At 42.9% G+C, this 21,494-nt stretch overlaps 1 protein-coding gene across 6 annotated transcripts in view; it reads left to right on the forward strand.

Annotated features, from left to right (window-relative positions):
* Window positions 1–10,524: 10,524 nt before the first annotated feature.
* ATP2B1 (ATPase plasma membrane Ca2+ transporting 1) overlaps window positions 10,525–21,494 on the forward strand; it is a 59,849-nt gene continuing 48,879 nt past the window's right edge. For 5 of the 6 annotated variants that reach the window (XM_082279603.1, XM_082279605.1, XM_082279606.1 and 2 more), the window contains exon 1: window positions 10,525–10,682. The gene's annotated coding sequence lies outside the window, so the exon portion shown is untranslated. Of the gene's footprint in view, window positions 10,683–10,890; window positions 11,004–21,494 lie in introns of those variants that run through there. The other variant, XM_082279604.1, reaches the window with a different exon arrangement.

Here is a 21,494-nt window from a genome sequence, read left to right on the forward strand (position 1 = left end):
CCACGTAACTTATTTTATAAGACAGGTGCAATTAAAGGAAGACAACCATCCATCATCAAAAATAGAAACTTGAATTACTGTACTATAAAGCATCTCCTCATTATCCTGCAGAGGCATAGCCCTCATATGTTTATATTGGCTATGAAAGACAACTTATATTTGATTCAGTCTTCAGAGACAACATTATTTTTTCTTATGTGTTTTCCATTTCCAAAGGGCAGCGCCCAACGAATCAAATGTTTCGAACCTTGCAAACCTGTCATCCAATGTCCAAAGTCTGGGAGAATGCTTAAATCAGCACTAAAGAAAAGGATAAGAGAGTGATGAAAAAACAAATAGTTTCACCTAAAATTTGGCAGCAATTCAGTGGACTTAAAAAAAAAAAAGAAATCATGGAAACCTTTTGTGGGTAAAGCAAATTGTTTAATTGCAAGGTTATGCTATCACTAAATAGGCAGTAGCAATTATATCAAACTATATTAATAAAAATACAACAATGTTATTAACTTGAAAAATTAAATTTAATGAGTGAACAATATATGAAACAAAGTGTAACAAAGAATAATGAATATCTCTTTGGAGATTAGATTTCATCTCTAGGAAAAAGGATTTTAAACTTTATTAAGGACACTTGAATTTTATAATTTAGAGAACAAACTGATATTATAAATGGTTGATACATATTTTCTTTCATTATATCTTCTCTTTGTCAAAGCAATATGAAACCCATTGTTGAGATAAATATTAACTATGAAGAACAGCAAATATCAGAGGAGACAATAATAAAATGTGGATATTTTTTCCCCAGCATTTCAGACTGTAGGAAGCTTGACTCTGCCATGTTCATTCTGGTGAATATTGCTTTATTTATTTACCACCTAAACTGGTACTATCTAGCATTTAGTGAATTAGCTTTTTTAAAATCTCTTGCACAGACAATCCATTAGAAGGCTCTTGTCTTTTCAACCACAATAAGAAGCATATTGTCTTTTCAATGTACACAAACATTATTTAAGCTCATCTGAATTCTCATGAAACTTTGCTATGTCTTCCACAATTTTCACAAATATCACCTTTTATTCCTTCTTGCATTTGATTTTGACAATATAAAGTTCCTCCTTATTATATTTTGACACCTAATTATATTTTGAATTTTTTTTTACTTTGTAATCAGATTTATACATAACAGATATCATAATATAAGAACACTGTAGAAGTATAAAATGAAAGCATCAAATAATAAAAATTATCTCTCCTAAGACATCTAATGTACAGCAAAATTTGGCAACTATTCTTTAATCATTGTATTAATTAAACAGATCCTCCAGTCATCAGCTAAATGTAAAAAATTTAGAAATAACAATAGAAAAGCAAGCCAAAAGTAGAGAACAGATAGTCACTATCAGGAAGGAAGAAACATTGTCTAAGCAGCACACAGAAACCTTATGAGTAGTGTGTAAAACCAAAAAAAAACCCCAAAACCCCCCAAAAAACAAACAAAAAACCCCAACCCAAACCAAACCCCAACAATACTCCAAAACATACGTCACTAAAGACAAGTGGAAACATACCATACCATACAGATTATGGCATAAAAATGAAACATTTTTCTTAAACACTAATAAAATATTTTTGACATATAATTTAGATACATTTGGATGTACTATACCTCTTATTTCACTGCTGGTCCAAAATACAATCTAAAGGAATTGTAACACAGGTGAATGTGTTTTATATGCTTAATTATTTGTACTTTTTGCTCAGTTAGTTTTTAATTCCTGTAGACTAATAGAGTTCCTTTAAAGACAGCCCTGAAAAATAGGAAATGGCTGGATTGCAGCAGTCCACTAATGAATATCTAAGATACAATGACTCAGGATCTGCTTGAGATACATTACCACTCTAATTTCTCCTTACTCTGAAAAGTTAATAAATGGCTATCTAAATCCCTATACTCCAATAGGTCAACATACACAAAGTGCTAACTGGGTAAGGGTGTGTGGAACCAGGACTTCGTTATTTAATTATCTTTCTTCCTCCCTCCCTTCTTCCTACCACTTCGGGAAAGAGGTGAGCACTCAGCAAAGTTGTTCAGCCTTTCCACCCAGTGAGCCATAGGTAAAAAGTGAGGAAGTTGAACAACAAAATAAGTTGGACCTGATTGGTGATTTCTATTCTAAAAAATACTTGCTGATCCTTGTAACCCTGCTGAAAATGACACACACTTATGAGGCTTCAGATCAGATGCTTCTTCAATGTATTTCAGAATTGCAATAAAGTTGAAATATATTAAGAGAAAAACCCCAACAAATATTCCTTTTTCTTGTAAGGATGGCAAATAAGTGCACTTGTTTAAATTTTCAAAGGACAGACTGGAGTTCTGGTAAATGCTTTTTAATATTGCACATGGAAGACAATGTCTATACTGAGAGAGAAAAAGAAGCTCCCTGACACAAGTAGTATAATTTCATGAGTTTCTTTAGGCAGTTTATGTCCTAAACCTGCACAGTCATGTACAAGTTAATTTACATACCTGTTCTGTTTGGAGTTTGCAATACAATGATTTAAAAAAAGCCCCATCTAATACAAGTATGAGATATATATTATATTCATCGATTTTTCTCACATCATTGTATTTAATTTTGTCAACCATGAAACCAAAAATATTATAAGGATATCTCCCAACGTGCACATTGCAGGAGAAAATAGAAGTGTTGTAGTAAACTATTAAAAAACTCTACCCCTCAGCCTCAAAACAAAAGTTTTTGAAGGGAGGCAAAAAGTTGTTATTTTTATCTGTCTCAGTCAACAGAGGGAAACTCCACACAGTAAAAGTACTGCAGTATGGGATAAGAGTATTATTATAGCTACATCTCTGAATTTCCTGGCATTAAGGGTTTAAGAGAGGTACTTTATCTTAGCTTTACTTGCCTGCCAATTTAATGTTTCATGGAGTTCCTTATCTAATTTAGAAAAGAGGAATAGATCAGAGGAAAAGAAAAAAAAACCAAACAAACCTTATCTGTACAATACTATCTTTTTTCTGGCTCTAGAGGTCTTAATTAACTCCTGCTGATTTCACTTCTTATGGTTAGCATCCATGGTTTACCATAAAAGTTCTGGTTCCTTTTTAAAAACAAACAAACAAAACCACAAACAAACAAACAAAACTCAACAACATTTTGTATGGATCCCATCTAAAACCATCAGATTTCCTAACTTTTTTTCTAAAATGGATATTTTTGCTTAACTTCACAACAAAATTAAAATGGATAGGGATATGCATGAGGAAAGAAATATAATAAGGAAAGGAACAATTTTTGGTTTAGGTAACAAGGTGGATTTTCTAATACTGACAGAATTTGTGGTCATTTTACTGTTGTCTCACAATTTAAATTTTTTTTTTTTTTGCAAATTATAATACTGTTCTAGTTTCAGCTGGACATCTTTTTAGATTGGTTTCCTTCTTAAGCAACATCTCTATATGTATTTGTATATTTTTATATTTGTTTATACATACCAACACTATTTTTGAGGGGGATTCTTGACCTTTTTCCAAGTGCTTACATTTCCCTGTACTTTGACAGAGCATCACAAGCTTAAACAGAGCCACATAAAGGTCGGAGGCAGATAAATATACGGTGATTACAAAGATCAGAGCTTAGGTCTCAGTGTCATTTTCAAAACATGTTGTGAGAGTCCTGTCACTTGGACCCTGCAACTCAAACTGTATTCCTAAGAAACTCCATGCACCGCATCCATTGCAGGACCCACAGTTGTTTTCTTCCTATGGCCTGCTGGTCATGCAGCACTTTTAAAGGCCACTCACCTATGCTGTCAAGGACGTCCCGTACAATCACTCTTATCTGTAGTTTCACAGAGCAGCTGTGGGCCCTTTCTGCTGTCCTGGGGGCCATTCTGAGTATATGGCTTGGTAAAAAAGGCACTGCCCGGGCTTGGGGGCTTGAACGTGAAAGGCACTGAGAATTAGTTGAACAGTGAAAACGGCCTGGTTGTTTTTAACATCAAGCTGAGCGAAACACAATAAATAAACAAATTTAAGTTTTACTGTAAATCTAATATTGAATAGATCTAAACACCTTATACATGTATCCACTTTAAAATACCTTCTAATAATCCAAGATATTTTAACTAAAATAGGCATCAGCTTTAGTAATTATTAAGTATGTGCAGCTCTCACCGAATCCAGTCAGAACTGAAGATAACAAATTGTCAGTGTTTGGACTGCTGACACGTACAAAATATTTTTTTTATTTTTTAATCCACTTCTCTCCTAAAACAAACTGCCTTTACTGCTACCTAACATGTTGTAGCCTGAAGATATCCTACAGCAGTACTATTACTAGATGTACCCTTAACATGATATATTCAAGCTTCAGTAGCTCAAGACAAGGCTGCCGTGTTATCATATTGAGAAAAGAGAACTTAAAGGAAAATTCTATTGATCTTTTCTACTAGAACATAGTAGAAATGTAGTTTATGTTATAAGAACTTAGTTAATTTTCCTCATTTTTATGAGTTGGCAAGCAATATTCTGAATTATTTTTAAAACTTTGTTTCCACTTACCCTAATATTTATGATTCTATTATTACCTGATAATAGAGACAACACCCAAGGCAAGATTCATCTTTTGACTGCTCATAGTCTACATTTAAACACTGTAAGCATACTTGATTTTATGTATACAGAAGTATAAAGATTTTTTTAAAATACTTTTGTTATAATTTATACTACTGTGGAGAGTGATTTTTTTTTTTAAGCTTTGATACTAGATATTTTATATCCTCACCTTTTCATAGATATCCAAATTTTGACCTTGAAAATCTTCAGATCTGTATTTGTAATCTGAAAAAGATTATTTCTGAATAAATCTTACAAGGCTGAGCCCAGAGGTTGAAACTATTTAAAAATGCATGTGAAGTAGGTCATTAGTAATATTCTTTAAATGCAATTTTAGGTAGGTGGAATAATTTTCTGAGTATCTTAAACCTAGACAAGATGATTTAGAGCTGTATGTGATTAACAAAATAAACAATTTGTTCCACTGTGTTCTGGTCATCATTTATCATTTGAATGATTAATTCTTGACTAAGGTAGTAGAAATAAGGTAGTGCTCTTTTCTGTTACTCCTCCTTAAAAGAAATGCAGAATGGGAACTGTTACCTCTAATGACTCTTAAATGTTTCAAACCCGTCTTGAGCAATCACCAAGGGGGAGAAATGCTAAGGTTGGCTGAAGGAACCCAAAGCGTAATTGAGTTATCTATTTTCTTATCCAAAGGACTTTGAACTAGCATTGTTAAGAGACATTTTGCTCCTTAAGAAAACTTCCCAGCACTGATGAGATCAGGGAGGGGCTACTCTTTATAAGACCAATTTTTGTGAGTCAGGAGTGTGACTCAGACTGGTCAGTGATGTTGATTTTAGTTAGCATCAGAGAGAGATAGCTTGGTTACCCCTTTTGCTTCTTATCTGGCAGAGAGGAGGAAAAACAAATAACTCCCTTGTCACTTAATCACATTGAAGAGGAACACAACAATTTACAAACCAAATATTCAGTCAGCATGAACTGGAATAGGTCACAAAAAGAAGTGAAATCAATGAAGCCTCACTAACATCAGCTGAAAAGAGGGTCTCAAAGGTAAGGCCACAACTTCATCAGACAAGTTAGAAGGCTTAAAAAGCAACACGTCTAAAAGTACACACAGTATCATAAATCTAATGAACTAACATTTTTATTTCAGTCCAGAATTGTACATACCATGAACCCCCAAAAGGTCCTCTGTAGTTTGGTAAGTAAAATAGTCACTCCTACATTTTGAGTCTTGGGGTGATAGGTGAGCAGCAAGAGCAATGCATGTCCATACCAAGGAGTTGACGTCTAACAGCAGCTCCTGGGAAATGGAAACAGTAGCTTATTTTTAACAAACCCTTCTAGTCAACTGGACCAAACTGCCTCCAGGACAGCCCTGCTTGAAACTTTGGCCATCCTTTAGGGATTAAAGAATGAATTTGCCTTGGGGCAGAAAGTATCAGCTCCAAACTGGGGAAGTACTACATAGGAAGTCACTTCCATGGAGGTAGCTGGATGCTCGCTAGATGCATTTTTAGTAGTTATTTACTGAGTGATAGCATGCATCCATTTCCCAGTCATTTCTCACTTTCTAAGAGGCAAACATGGTCATACTATGTCACCACCATACATATTTGGTTCTAATGATTTATGTTTTCTCATGAAAGGCTTCCCAAATGGTTTTATTTTTTCCTGCTCTTTATAAATGTGTCAGTTATTGCTATCCCACCCTGCTCTGTTTCCCCCTTCTCTCTCATGCCTGCTCAAATTCCTTTAACTGGTCAAATTCTTCATCAATTTCAGGATTTATGCTTTGTTGGTTTTTTTTTTTTTTTTATATTTGCATGTAGACATTGTGCCCTTGTTCATGAAATACCTTTCCACTCTTTCATCTGCTCTAGGACTGTAATTTTGCTGGGCTACAGAGGTGCCTGAAAAGAACATAAAAAGAAGAAACAGTTAATATATTAAGTCCAGTGTATCTTTTTTTTTAGATATATTTAATATGCAATATCCATGAAAACCAGTTTGTGCAATAACTGTTACTCCTCACATTGCCTTGTTTATTCTTTTAATCTTTCACCCTCCTGATCCTACAGTATCACAGTAAAACATAAAACTGAATGAAAAAAAAATTATCCAAAATTGTTGAGGGGGAAAAATAGAGAAAATAAAATCAACTATTTGAAATTATCATATGCATTCTCGAGGGGAAGCACATTATGTACAAATCCTGAGCTCCAGAACAGTCAAGAGAAAGAATTTTGAGCTCATAAAAATGCAAATGTTTACAGATAGTCATCTTTCCTAAGGGCGGGGTGGAGTATTTCAAGATTAAATGGTGATACTGTTTTGTCACACAAGGTCATTGCTAGGCTGCAGGGGTGAATAATAGAACAATTTGGTCATTGTGCCACCTACAAGATGAGTGAGTGGTCTACTGTTTGTCAATCTAGATGGCTGTTTAGTCTTTTAGGCAACGATTGATCTTTTAGGATGCAGGATACTGGAACAATCACAAGATGCAGCCTCCAGGGCCTGTCAGGAATGAGCTCAAGGCATCAGCCAAGAGCATGGAAAACAGGAATCTTCTCCGCGGTGGACTGAAGAGATTGGTCAAACAGCAGTATTGAACTGAGAAAGGCAACTGGGAGAAGTGTACCTGGTACAGAAACACTTGGTTCTGCAAAACCCGTGGAAGCTTTAGACACTCGTATCACCTTGCTCACACACAAATATTCCCCTAACTTGGCATGCTTATTCTGTGCTCTCCACTTCCATCCAATTTAATAAACTGACTGAGTTTGAACAGGATTAACACTAACAGAATAGTCAAGAAAACAGTTTCAAAAAAGTTAAGATGTAGACACATATTATGAAAAGCCTGTTTTCACTCTTCTCCGATCAAACCCACCATGAGATTTTGCCAAAAGTCCCCTAGTTGATACAGGATGGTGAGGGGGGCACTCAGACCTTGGTCACCTTATTAATTTTTGACCAAATATTGTAACGATCCAAATACCCTAATTCTTACTCTTATGTTAAAAGTCTCATAGTAAGGAGATTAGACACAGGCAATCCGCTTACATTTTCTGTGACACATTTTCTGTGTCTATTAAAATGTGTGATGCTTGTGTCATTAACATGTTGGTCATGGAACTGAGCTGAAGTACTGGCACTGATTTGTCAAATCTGGCCTTTCCAAATGGTCTGCAAACCAGTCTGAATTTTCCTGAAATGGTATTGTTTCCTCAAAAGTTAAATGAAAGGTTTCCAGAAATATTTCTTTGTGCATCTTGGTTTTGCTTGCTTTACACCATTAGTGACCTACATTATATGGAATGTTTTCTGTTAGTCAATTATATACACTAACCCCTAGAAACAGCAGAAGCATCTATTTTGTCACAGAAGAAAAAAATTATGAAATCTGTTGGATATTGAGGATTAATTTGGAAAAATTTTAAATCCTCAGGAAGAAGATTCTGTGGAGATATAAGAAATTTCTCCTTATTTTCAGTCAATGTGTTGCATGTTTTTGTGCTATCCCTGTGTATCAATGCAAGAGGAACATTGACTATTGTGTGCCTTGAAAAATGTATCCACTTAGAGAATTCTACCATAAAAGATAATGATTATATGTACCCCTCCCACCTTTGCTTCCTTTCTGTGAAGAAAATAGGACATTATTCCAATTTCATAGAAAAAGTACTGAAGCACAACCTACCTACCTTCCCTCAAGACAAACGGAAGCAGGTACAGATATGTACCCAAACTGCAGTGCTTTAAACACATCATCTCCTTCTTAGCTGTACCAAAGCTAATTTTATCTGCCCGAGAGCGAGGAGATATGACAGAACTGTGCAGAACACATCTGCCAGGCTTATAAAGCTGTACTGAGAAATGCAATTTCCAAGTGCCTGGGGAAAGGAAGCCTCACTGAACTACAGCCATAAGTACAGAGGAGGATGCTGAACTGCAAACAGAATGCAAGAGAATTTGTTTTATGTATGTTCAGGTAGTTTTATATTCTCCTTCTGGGAAGAAATGCAAGAAATGTCCTCAACAGAACAGTCTGCAGGATTGCTTACCTCATTATTTTGATTTTTCAATTGACCTCTAGATACGGAGAGGTAAGGTAGTATTTTTAGCAACATCCAAAATGGGCAGGAGCCATTTACTGCTCACAGTCTCTTTTGATTGCTTCTCTTGAACAAGGAGAAAAATGTAACAGACATTCAGGTAAGAAAGAAAGAGACAATGAACCTCAGGCAAGCCATAATAATAGCGTAGTTAGGATGATTTATTTATTTGCCAGTCCTTGTGGGCTGCTTTGTGCTGACTTCATCCTGTTGCTTTAACCCTCTAGGCTCTGCATCATCTCGGGTACAGCTGCATAAGCTTCTCCATTCATTTCCTTTGCAGCACTGGGATTTGAACGATAGCGAAGGTGAAGCAGGATATTTATGGCAAGCTCAAAGAACCTGACAGCTTGGGACACAGCTGGCCAGTCACTCCAGCGAGATGTCCAACAGGGGAGGGGGGAGGATGTCAAAACACAGCTCAAAACCCCACACAAATAGGTTATAGAATGGCATACAGTTTACGGATGGGTATTTTTCATTGGGCGGGGGCGGGGGAGCGGGAGCGGTGAGAGATCTACTGCACTGGAAGAGAACAGAAATCAGGGTTTTCATTTCCAGTTTAATTCCCAGTCCTGTTATTCATTTCCAGCATCTCCCCGGACAACTCACTTGGGCTCAAACGTTGATAAACCCATTTGTTTTTCTTTCTCCAATCGAAGAGCCTTCGGCTGTTGACTGGGAAGCGCTGAACACCTGCGGCCCCCCCCCACACCCCGTTCTCCAGAGGGAGCTGCCAGGGTTCTCCGAGAGGCGGACACGCCTGACGGGAGGCTGGACCCGGAGCTCCCTGATCCCCACCGTCGGCAGCGAGCGACACGCTCGTTCCTGCCGCTCCGGACCCGCCAGCGGCCCCACGCAACAGGGACCTCCTGCCGCAGCGCACCCCGGCAGACACAACGGAGCCTCGTCCGGGCTCCACCGCGCTCCCCGCGCCCTGTGCTCAGCGTCGCCAGCGCGGCTCCCACCGGCTGCTCTCGGGAGGGGGAGGCCGTGGGGGGACACCGCCCCGGGCCCCGGCGGGCACGGCACTGCACGGCGCCCCCGCGCCCCCTGGGGCAGGGGAGGACCGCGCCCTGGGCGCCCGGCGGTCCCTTAGGGAGCCTCCCCCGACGGCGTCGCCCCCGCCTCCGGGACGGCTCCGGCCCCACGCACGGCCCCCGCCCACCGGGGCAACAGACGCGTCCCGGTCCGGACGGTGGCCGTCCCTCCCTCGTGGGACCGCGGCCTCTCCCGCCGCCGGGGGATCCCCGCCCCTTCGAGGCAGCCCGCGTCCCCGCTGGCGGCGGCCCGCGACCCACAGGCGGAGGAACGCGACACGACAGCCCGCCTCGCCCCGCCCCCGTCCCGCCCCGCCGGAGCCGCTCGTGGCAAAGTCACCGACCCCCGAAGCCCGCCGGGCTCCATCAAACGCCGCGGCCCCGCCCGCCGACGTCATGGAAACAAGCGCGTCAGCCTCCCGCCCGCCAGTGGCGGCGGCGGCGGCGGGCGGGCATCCGCGCGGGGCCCCGCCCCCGCGGGCGCCGTGCCTACCGGGGCCCCGCCTCCGCCTCCCCCATTGAAGACCCCGCACGTCGGGTCCCCCCTTCCTCGGTCGAGAGAGGGGCCCCGTCACGTGGCCCGCACTCCGCAGGCGGCGAGGGAGGCGGCGGGGACCGGCGGCCGCGGCGCCGGGAGAGGAGGGGGCGGTGGGCGCGGGCAAGTGAGTGACCGCGGCGGGCGGGCGGAGGCGGGAGGCGGGCGGATCGCCGCGCTCCGCCCCGCCCCGCCCTGCCCGGTGGCGCCCGGCTCCTGTAGCGGTTGCTCTGCGGCGCAGGGGCTCGGCGGCGCGCTCGGCGCTGCCCGGTGCGTGCGGGGGAAAGGAGGCGGGCGGGCCCCGGGGAGCAGCGGCGGCGGTGGCGGCGGCGGTGGGAGCGCCCGCGAGGAGGGCGAATCGCTGATTCCTGCCGGTGAGGCGACGGGGGCGGGGCGGGCGGTCCGCGCCCCCCTCCCTCCCTCCTTCCTTCTCCTCCCCCGGCTCTCCCCGCGCCGGTGCCCCCTCCCTCCTTCCCTCCCCAATTCGGTCGCCGCTTCACCCCCCCCGCCCCCTCTCCCGCCCTCCTCGCGCGGCCGCAGGGCGGGGGCGGCGCGGCGGGGCCGGCCGGCCGTGGGCAGGGCGGGGAGCGCGGGGACCTTGTGCGCTCGGCGAGCGAACGAGCGGGCGGCGTCAGGTTCACGGGCGCCTCGTCCTGGCCCCCGGCTGGCGGCTGTGTCGGCCCCACGGCGCAGAGGTAAGTTCGGCGGCCGCGGCTCGGGGCGGCTCTCCTCCCGGCTGGCCGACCGGGGCGGGCAGCAGCGTAGCGGCAGGTGCAGCGCTGCTCCGCTCCCGCCGCGGGGCTGCGAGCAGTGGCTCGGGGGGGCGGCGCGGCCGGAGGGGCTGGGTGCCGCGCTTCCGGGCTTTCGCCGGTTCTCCCCGCAGGTAACCGGAGCGTGCACCTGGCCGCCACCGTGCAGCCGGGGCACGGCGTGACCTTGAGGGCAGCAGATGCGGGGCTGAGCCGCCGCGGGAGCGCACCGCCATACCGTCGGGGACCCCGCGGCTGGACACGGGCGGCACGCCACGGTCCCGCAGCCGCCGGCGGGCGGGCGCGCACACGCCGTGGATTAAGGTGGTGCTCAGCCCTCGCCGCCCGCCGGGTTAAGTAGCTGGGATTAGCCCGCTGCGGCAGCACGACACCGACATCCCGGGCGCTTCGCCGCCCCGCGGGGGCTGGGAGCCCGGCACCCGCACCCGCGCAGCCTCCCCCGCCGCTTGCCTCCCTACCTCCCTCGCCCGCCCGCCGCGCCCCCAGGGCGGTGTTTTTGGCCGCGGCTGAGTCGTACGCAGCTTTCCGTCGGAGCGGGCGGGCTGCTTTGATTTATCGATGCCTGGCCGGGCTGCTCATCGACCGGCGCGGACGAGGAGGGGATGCGGCACCACTTCGGGTGCCGGGAGAACGAAGCCCTTGCGGGCGTTTCGCCGCGGGTGAGCCTGGCCCCGCGCGGGTCCGCTCCGCGGTGGGAAGCGCCTCTACCGGCGCTGTCATCCTCGTCCCAGGGGTGCGTGTAACCTTTGGCTGTCGCACCACGTGAGTTTGGGAGCGGACTGGAGCCTCCGCCGGGGATGGCTGGCCGCTGCGAGCGCGGGAGGCAGCGCTCGCGGTGGGGAGAAATGGGGTGGGTGTCCGCGCCGCCGTCTGCCCGGGCTTCCGGCCGAGCCTCTCGGTCAGTCGGTAAAGGCTGAAGTCGGAAGGGACTTAGGATTTCGAGAGGAAGATCTCATGAGAAGCTGTCGGGCTGAAGTGGTCTGTGGTCCTGAGGAGCGTTTCCTTTAGAGCGGCCGTGCGAGTGGTGTTTACCGGGGGCAGGAGGGGGCTCAGCCTGAGCCCGGGGAAACGTTCAGAAACCGAGAGCTGTGGTCGAGTCCGTCCCAGGGTTCGCAGCCTGGGGGGCAGTGTATTAGTTCAGCTGTAATAGGCGTTTATGTAGTACTGTGCATGTTCCATACTCCACAAAAATCTTTTTTACGTTTGACTTTTTAAACGGTCGCGGGTGGTGACGAGAGACACGAACAGTAACAAAATTTCGGGGACTTTTTTTCTCGTGATTTTGAGATCCGCATTACAGAAATCCGTAAATATCTGTTATATACGGCATTCGTAAATTTGTAACTCCAGATGCGGGGGCTTTCTTCTCAAGGTCCGTTCAGAAGGAACTGGTGATAGTACCTTTTGCTGTGTCTGAAACCGTCATTCTGAGAATGTTTGCTGGTATCTTGCCTCACAGTGCTTGAGAGGTGACTAGCTAGGTGGCCATTCAAATCATATCCCTTCTTAGAAGTCAAGTTCCAAGCCCACTTGTGAAATATCTTCCATCATTAGTAGCTGGCAATCTTGACTTCCTGGGGAATGAAGTGGGTGTGCCTTTGGAAAACCACTGCCTGTAGAAAAGCTGCTGCATCTCTGAAACATTCCTGGGTCCTAATGAATTTGAGTTAAAATAAAGGGTTTAGGTGCTTGAAAAGGTGTTGGTTAGATAACTTGCTAATTCCTTGGTTCACCATACAGTGTGTTCAGAAGGTGGTAGCTGTAGCTATAGCTAGGGCCATTTTTTCCCCCGTTTGTTGGTGCTTTTCAAGGATTTCTTCCAAACACCACAAATCATGAATTCCAATAGAAGTAAACTTGTGTATCTTTAAGCTATTGGCTCTTCTGGCAGGAATAGCTTCCAATGTACTAGGACTTTAATACTTATGGCATAATGAATGGAAACTCTCGGTGTCAGTGGAAAAAGTGGTCACTGAATTCAGTGAGGGGAAAAAAACTCATACACTTAAATGTGAATTTTCGGTCTGGAACAGCATCACTGTGTGGTTCGGTTAATTGCTGCTCCCACTGTTGATTATGGTAACTGACCCAGGTTGGGTTAGCTGAAGGAAATGTGAATCCTGAGTTGTGTACAGACACTTGCAGGTTTTCCCAATCAATGTTCCTATGTCGGTGCTAAATTGCAACATTATTACTTCTATCCACTCAAAGAAAAACGCTGCTTTCCATGTGGATCATTAAAATGATACAAGTCAAAAATAATTTTAAAGGGAATTGTGGATGTACTCTTTGTAAGAACACATACTGTTACTACTGCATATTAAGCAAAAGTGTTTGGGAATTCAAAGCAGAAAACAAGACTTCTGTCACATTAGCATTGAGTAAACTGTGTATCGGTTTCTTACACAAAGTTGCATTACATACAGATAGTGGTACAAGGAAAGGATCCCCATTCATGTAATATATATTCAGCTAATAATCTGGGGGTAATCCTGCAAATTAAAATCCACTGTTGTCTAAAATTAGAGTGTCATTTAGAAAGTCAAAGTGTCCTGTAGCAAAGGCACAAAGGTCTATCACTACTATTATCTTTAACTGCTTGAATTTATTTGGAAAGAAGAATATGATAAATGAGGGGCAATCATGAGATGATACTAAGAAGGAAGAAACATAGGCTGGATCTGCTAAAGCCACCTCAAAAACAGATGCTTTGGGAGAATTAACTTCACCCACATTTAAGATTTTAGAGCTGGGAGCTTACTATTAACTGCCAAGTTCAAAATGGACCTGCTGAAACAATCAATAACATGCCATAGCAAGCAAGTCTCCCTTGACATGAGGGTGGACAAGATAACCTAAAGTATCTTCTAACTCGAATTTCTTCCATTAAGGTAGACTAAATATTAATGGCATTCTTTACCACTGAAATATGACCTCAGTAATGTCTTTCAGTGTTTGAACTGTTTATTTTAATATATGTTCTCTTCTATTTTTAAAGAGAAAATAATACTAGTGCCACACATTTTGCTCAAAGTCAGGTTTCAGTTAGCAAAATTTAATGCAGAATAACGAACAGCTATGATTAGTCCTGGTCGTTTAAAGGTAAATATCTTTTGAGAAACAAGGGGGACTGCTTGAATCTCTAAGAGATCTCTGTTATAGAAGTTCGTGCTTATTTTATTACAAAAGGATCAATACCATTGCAGTAATAGTCTTAAATTTGTATTCTCTAGTATTCTCTACTTGTCTTAAAATGAGTAATAATAATAAGACTTGTTAAAAGTTGCAGTTCAGGTGATAAGGATCTTTCTCTATAAGGTATTTTAATTAAAAGCTAGATAAAATCTATGAGTTGCAGTATTGTGTCTAAAAAGCTAAGATTAGCTCTGCCTACTGCCTTTCTAGAGTGTGTGCAATGGTCTCAAGCAGGTTTTTGTTTTTTTTTTTTTTAATTCAAACCTGTTAAGTTTTTTCTGAAGACATTTTTATTTCTTCTTGCAAAATTTAACAGATTGAAGAACAAGGGAGGCAGGAGAGAGGAGGTGATACTCTTGCTGATTTGAAAAAGAAAAGTGAGCCTATGATGCTTTATGTAGAGGATGGGTATTTCTCACAAGCATTAAGATTTACTAATTTAATTCAAAATAGCTTGCCTTTATAAATGTTGGATTCCTTCACTTTTCACTAACTAATGTTAGTGTTCTCCTAACTTAGGTTTCAATTAGCTGAAATGACCATGTTCATTAATTGAACAGCAGAGTGATAAAAAAGTAAGAATTTTTTGTTAGTGAAGCCCCCCAAACATCTGTTATTGCATGTAAAAAATAAAAATGTGTTCAGCAGTTTCACACAGAAGATGTAAGCAGTGATAATGAGCAGTAGAGAAGGAGGATTTCCAGGAGGTGACATGTACAATGAAATCAACAGGCAAAATATTAGACTAACCCATCTTGAAACAGTTGCACCTAGTCACACTGAATGTAATTTCTGCACAAATACATGGTATTGTCCAGTTTGTCTTTTATTTTTAAATTATCAGGCGTTTAAATACAGTTAATTAAAATGAATTTCTAGTTTTCATGACAGATTTCACTTGATATGAGCAGTATCTTTGAAGGATCTGTCTGTTCAAGCTATTCATATTCCAATACATGTTATGAAAATTATTTCTGCTGCCACTTATAAGTCTTACTCTAACTGACAGATGACAGCAGGAGGTATTATTAGTTTAATTTTGGTGAATTGCAAAGTAGGAATGAGGCTTTCTCCACTGGTATTGCAAAGGTCTGCTGGGAGAAGAAATCTAAGGAAAATGTAGGAGGCATTTAAAAAAAAAAATCAGAAATAGCTCTGAAAATAAATAATTTTTTTTTTCCAGTAAGAGATAAAATGTAATTGCTGTTACAAAGCAGACAAATAACATCTGCCTTGCCTTTGAAGGGTAATGGACTGAGAAACAGAATATATTCCTCCTTACTGGTGTTTGCAACAGTACTGTGCAGTTAAAGAGTGCATGGATGCATTTGGAGGATGACATTTGATAAACTTTGTTGCTGGCCACTAAGTCTGGCTGGTTCTGCCATTTACAGCATAACCTCTCTCAGCACTAGGGGTAGCCCTGGCTTATTGCTGGCCATAATCTGATGCTGCTTTGGAGAAGAGAGTTAGGTAAGTTTCTGCATGGCCTCCTATTTACAGTGGACTTCAGTGGTTTGTATGTCCAGTTTTCTTAATATTGTGTATGAGCTGGCTGTCGCCTTAATTCCCAGTGAGCGCAGGAAACACCATGTTCTTAAAACACACTTTGGGGAGCCTATCACTTGTAATCTGCTACCCTTACTTGTGCCCTTATATTCACAGAAAGATAAGGTAGCAGCAGGGAAAACAACACTATTGGGTTCTCACCACTTGGTGTACAGTGTCTGGTCAGAGGAGCCCCAGGATGTACCATGCTCTGCACAGTTGATAGCAATAAACCCCAGCTCAAGGCAGGAAAGATGATTCAGCCCACTCTGCTTTAAGCAACTATCTAACTTCTGGGGCTCAGCCCAAGGGTCATAGTGGTGTGCTCTTTTTCTGCTTATGTCTGCATTAAAACTTAAACTTTAATATTGACTTTAAGATTTTGAATCAAAGATGAACTTAATCACCTTTACATTAAATACACCAGGGAAAGAAAACTCAAGTGCTGTTTGCTGGAGTGTTACAGATGTGCCCTTATGTAGAAATCATGTAACTTTTCTTCCACTTGTTGTTTGACCAGTGACTGGTGGCTTGTCTGCATGGCTCTTTCAGGATTGCCCCTGTGTCTCTGCAAATACAAGGATGTGTTGCTTGTGGTGTGTATTTTGGCTTCTGTCTGGATTTTAAATAAATCAAAACAACTGGTGGCTCCTTATGGGGATAGGAGGAAGAGTCACTCGCTGTGTTTGATGGAGTTTTTCCACTGTAGAAAGAAATAACCATAGTGCTATGGTCTTTATTGAAATAAGTAGCTTAGGCCACTCGCAATAAAAAAGTCTTGTAGTTACAGCACAGGTTTTTTTTTTTTTTAAATACTTGTAGAGTGTTCTAAAACGTTTAAAGGTGTTCACTGTGACTCTCCAAAAGCTTGGAAAACGTTTGGTTTTGTATGGTAGGCGTTTCAAGAGATAGGGATTTAAGACTCCTATCAAATGATTGGTTAGTAATTTCTGTTAATATGCTTGATGCTTTTTTAATATTCCAAAGTTTTGTCAGGCTTTTATGAAGGCCTTCTAAAGCTGCCTATTGATCAGCATAATCCAAGTGACTGAGGACAGAGAGAGCATCATTTGTAATTGCCTATTTGGCTTGTCACTGTGAGTGTGTCATGGGCTGGCTGAGGTGGCCTCATGGCTACTTTCATTTCCACCTTGGACTAACTGCAGTAATTCCCCCCTCCTTTGTGCCATCTCTGCCACTTTGAGTCAACTCAGTGCACCACTAGATGATTTTTTACACAATCTTTGTGCACAAAGTCTCTTCAAGGTGAGAAGTGAGGCTCACGTGAGGGAAGCAACATGAATCTTTGGATTGGTGGTTGGGAATGTTCCTCCTTGTGTCACATGAAACAATTCCTCGGAGAGTATTAACCTTTTCACATAGGAGAACTTGAGGTTATTGTTCTGACAGTAGATGGGAGAGTGGTTTGAGTGCCAGCCTTTAACTAATGGTGTTCCAGAAAAGTATATTTGGGTTAAGACACATGAATTATATTCCTAGGTGGTTTCTGATACTACAGTGGAAGAAAAGATAATGTGCTTATTGTGTTGTGCATCCAGACTTTCTTTCAGATGTTTTTACACAGACAAGCCTGAGTAGATAGTAATAAGAAATGAGTAGAAAAGGTGGCAGGTATGGTTAGCCCTTAAACTATCTGAGAAAGGGTGGTATTTTTGAATCTCTTCTGGTTATTTAGATGTAGTAGAGAGTAGATCAGTATCTTAATATGTATGTTGAACAGGAGTTTTTTCATTTCCATCTAGGTGCTGCTGCTATCGGTGCAGACATTGCACTTCATATTACTTTACATTGCTTGGGTCTGCCAATTTTTCTCTAGGGAATGAAGCTGGTGCAGAACTTCATGAAGCCTATGGAATACAGTGCAAATCAATACTTAAATTAGAGCAGTGTCTAGCAGCCTCACTCGGTTGAGGTTGTATGAAATGTGAAATGATTTAAACTGGCTGCCAGGGTCTGTGCCAGATGGCTTTCAAATATGCATAGTTGAGAATGACAGCTGGAGAGGGTAGGGAAGGTGCTTTACCACTGCTATCACAACTGCTTTACTTCTGCTTTATTAATAACGCAAATCATTTCAGCTTGCGTTCACCTACTTCTGCTCCGAAGTCCATGTAGTTAACAGTGATGGTGATTTTTCATATTCTGCAATGAACTTGCTTTGCACAGTGAAACATCTTGATGTCTTCACAAGAGTCTGCTTTCAGATGCATTTTGATAATAGGCAGATCTTGTTGTGGTGACTGCAGATCTAAGGATTTGTTCCTGAACTAGAGCTGTGTTTCTAAAGTGAGTTGAAAGAGATTTGGGAATAAAGGACTAAATTCTCTAGGATTTGAGGAAAGCATGGCCTCTTTTTTTCCTGGATTTTTGTGTATGTGTGTTGTTTACTGGTAGTAGAGGCACTTACAGTGGAGTTATCCTTCATATAGTCAGCCACTCTGCAATGCATACCAGGTTATGGGAACCATTTGGAAGAACTTCAGTACAAACACACATATCAAAAAACCCCCCAAAAACCAGCATATACAGCAGTGGTACATACTAAGTCTTGCTTGTGAGTGATCAATTTGTGTATGGCTTTCTTTTTTTCTTATTGATCCTGGTGTTGCAGGGCAATGGACAGCAGCTCCTCAAATTATATTAGTAAAATAGTTTAGAAAAAGTCTTGGTTGTGTGAAGTCTGACACCCTAAAGCTGTGTTGTGCTACCTTCTAACACAGAAAATTGGTTACCAGATGGAAAAATACAACGGATGTGTGCTTGAGGGGAGTACTTCATATTTTCTGGGAAGATAGTAATAACATTTTTGATAGGTGGACCTCTCATTTCAAAACTGCAATGCTGAATTTGCATAGGCTCAAAACTTTATATTTACCTTCTATTGATAGTCAAAACTAAGGCTACAGAAATGAATATGGAGAATAAGGTTATATACATAAACCCTGGGCAAAATGCTTTGAACTGGACAAAGTAAATACATGTTACCTTAAGGCAGTGATTGTAAAACAGGCCAATTTCAAGCTCCTGATGGGGAGCTGCCAAAGGCTCCTCCTGAGCATTACTGAGCTGACAAAGTAAAAACACTTCTGACCCGCTTTCCTCTTCACTGTCACAGCTGACAGTAGCTGAAAATGGTGCCGTGGTGGTAGGGCTACTGCATGGCCTTAGATTCCTGGAGTGAGGGTGAACAGGAGACCTGAGGCTGCCTGGCACCTGTACCCTGCTGTGGGGAGGAGGATGCCTGTAGGAAAGGTCTTGGCCATCCTGCAGACAGAAAGCCTGAGCCAGCTGCAGGGCTGTCCTGTGCTGGCAAAGACTGGCCCATGCTGGGGGCAGCATGAGCAAGAGTGTGACCAGTGGGTTTTAGTCATGCTTGTGAGGCCACATCCAAAAATGGTGCCTTGTTTTGCACCTCTCCTGACAGTTGATGAGGTGCCATCCTGCAGTGTGTGGGGAGCAGTAGAGTGAGGTGGCTTTGCTTGATCTGGAAGGGGGAAAGCTAAAGAGGGACCCTGGTGATGGTCTGTAGTGGGGCCTTGCAGGGAAGGTGCAGCTAGGCTTGTCTTTTTCCCAGGATGAGCGTGGGGGTGTGGAGAAGAGCTTCCATGATTGACTTGAGCTGGTGAGGCCTGTGCTGGCTGGAAGGGGCAGTCCCGACACCGTGTGACCTTCAGGAGGAACCGCTGGTGTTGCTGCTGTCTTCCTTGTCACCAGTTCTCATCTAGGCTGTCCCCTGACCTTGAGGTCGGGAGAGCAGTGGTGCTGGCACAGGGCTGTACCTTCTGGCAGTGGCACAGGCTTGGGTATTCCTAAACTAACTGTGAAGCCACATCCTTCCTCTTGCTCTGACATGGTAGTGCAGCTGCTTGATATGTGAGTTCAGCCCAGCCAACTGTGCTTAACTTTGGCAGAGCAATCCTGGCCACTTACATAAGCATCTTAAAAAACTGAAACTAGTCACTCTGGGCTGCTTCTGTTGCCGAAGCGACACAAGCGCATCTAAGATGAGATTCGTGTGACTATTTTAGATCATGTCCTAGGTGGCTAAATTCAATGTTTTGATAATTATGTTTGAATTTATCCATTGCCTATTTACAAAAAGCGCCTGAAGTGCCTACCTGAGAGGTAGGTGTTCCCATTTGGTCACGTGAATCTTGCATATGATGGGAGGAATGTAAAGTTTTAACCCGTGAAATGCACACAGGCTTCAGAACTTGTGATAGACCCTTCAGGTGGTGAAAATAGGTGATGGGGAAGAGTACAATTTCAACACTGACTTTTAAAAAAGCTCTTACATCAGCTGCATGCTGTCTATTACCAATTATTGAAGTACTAAATCTTGGGGAGTGATTAATGCTAGAATCAGTAGTTGTTCAGCTGTGTACTAAATAGAACGTTTTCAGGTTAAAAACTGAGATAACAACAAACCTCTGTAGATCCTTAAAGACAGCTGTAGTAATTCTAAAGTGTAAAATTCTGTAGAATTTGCTGTAGAAACTTAACCAAGAGGAAGGATGTTCATGTTTCAAGGGGCTTTTCAGCCCTCTCCCCTGCACCCTACTTACTTTATATAAATGGATCATGTGTCTTAACTTGCTGATTAGAAGCCTAATGTCAGCCTCTCAAATGTAAAGTGTGTTATAAACATAGTTATTTGGGAGCTTAGCAAGGGTTCAGTTGCGGAATGAATTAGAATTTGTGGTATATTTCTTGCGAGTATGGTTTCATATTTGCTTAACTCAGGCAGGTTCACTGTAGTTCTGTGCTGTGTTTTGAGCTGGCACTGGTATTGGATTATCTGTATGGTGAGTCTGGTTAGATAACCAGTCTGCCTGAAAAAAAAAGCATTTTTCCTATCTGTATAAGCTTTTCATGTATTTGCAGGAACTTCACTGTTGTCACAAGAGACTGCAATAACCTGGGGAAGGAAAGGATGATCAGAGTGGTTGGGATGCATCCTGATACTTGATCATCACCATGTTTGTGATGGAAGAAGCATGGCTTTCCTTGCTGTGGTTGCTCTGCATAGAACATAGCTGGGGTCCTGGGAACCACCCAGGCACAGCACACAAATAGCAAATGCTGCAGGAGCCCTGATTTTCAACAGCAAAACCGTGAGATGGCCTTGTTGCATGATGGGGGTAAAACTTTTTAGTCAGCTATAAAATATCATGTAAGCTCTGTAAGATGGCAACCAGTTCAGCCCACTCTGACTTACTAATTTTGTGAATCTGCCACGTGAAAATGAAGCTGAGAAGTGAACACCACTTTCTTGTAGATGGGGAAAAGAAACAGCTATCTAACTTGCTGAAGGGTGGTTCTTCTATTTTTAAAACTTGAAACAAGTGAAGGCTAAATTATGTAGCTACAGGCACATTCTTCTTTGGTAGGTAGTAATCAAAATCTAATGATTCAAGCTGTCAAAGCTTTTTAAAGTTCATGTGAAGTTTAAAATGATGGGAATTTATCTTTTCTTTGGGAGGAGGAGTGTTTTGCTGCTCTTCTAGAGGAAACTTTGAGACAAAGGCATTTATTGCACTTGCGTGAGTTTCTCATATACAGACTTCTAAAGAGTGAAACCTAGAAATAGCCACCCAAAAATTATTTGATAAATGCTTAAGATTGGATAGAATTTCATATTAGCTTAGCCTC

Source organism: Coloeus monedula, assembly GCF_965178545.1.
Source record: "Coloeus monedula genome assembly, chromosome: 4".
Lineage (NCBI taxonomy): Eukaryota > Metazoa > Chordata > Aves > Passeriformes > Corvidae > Coloeus > Coloeus monedula.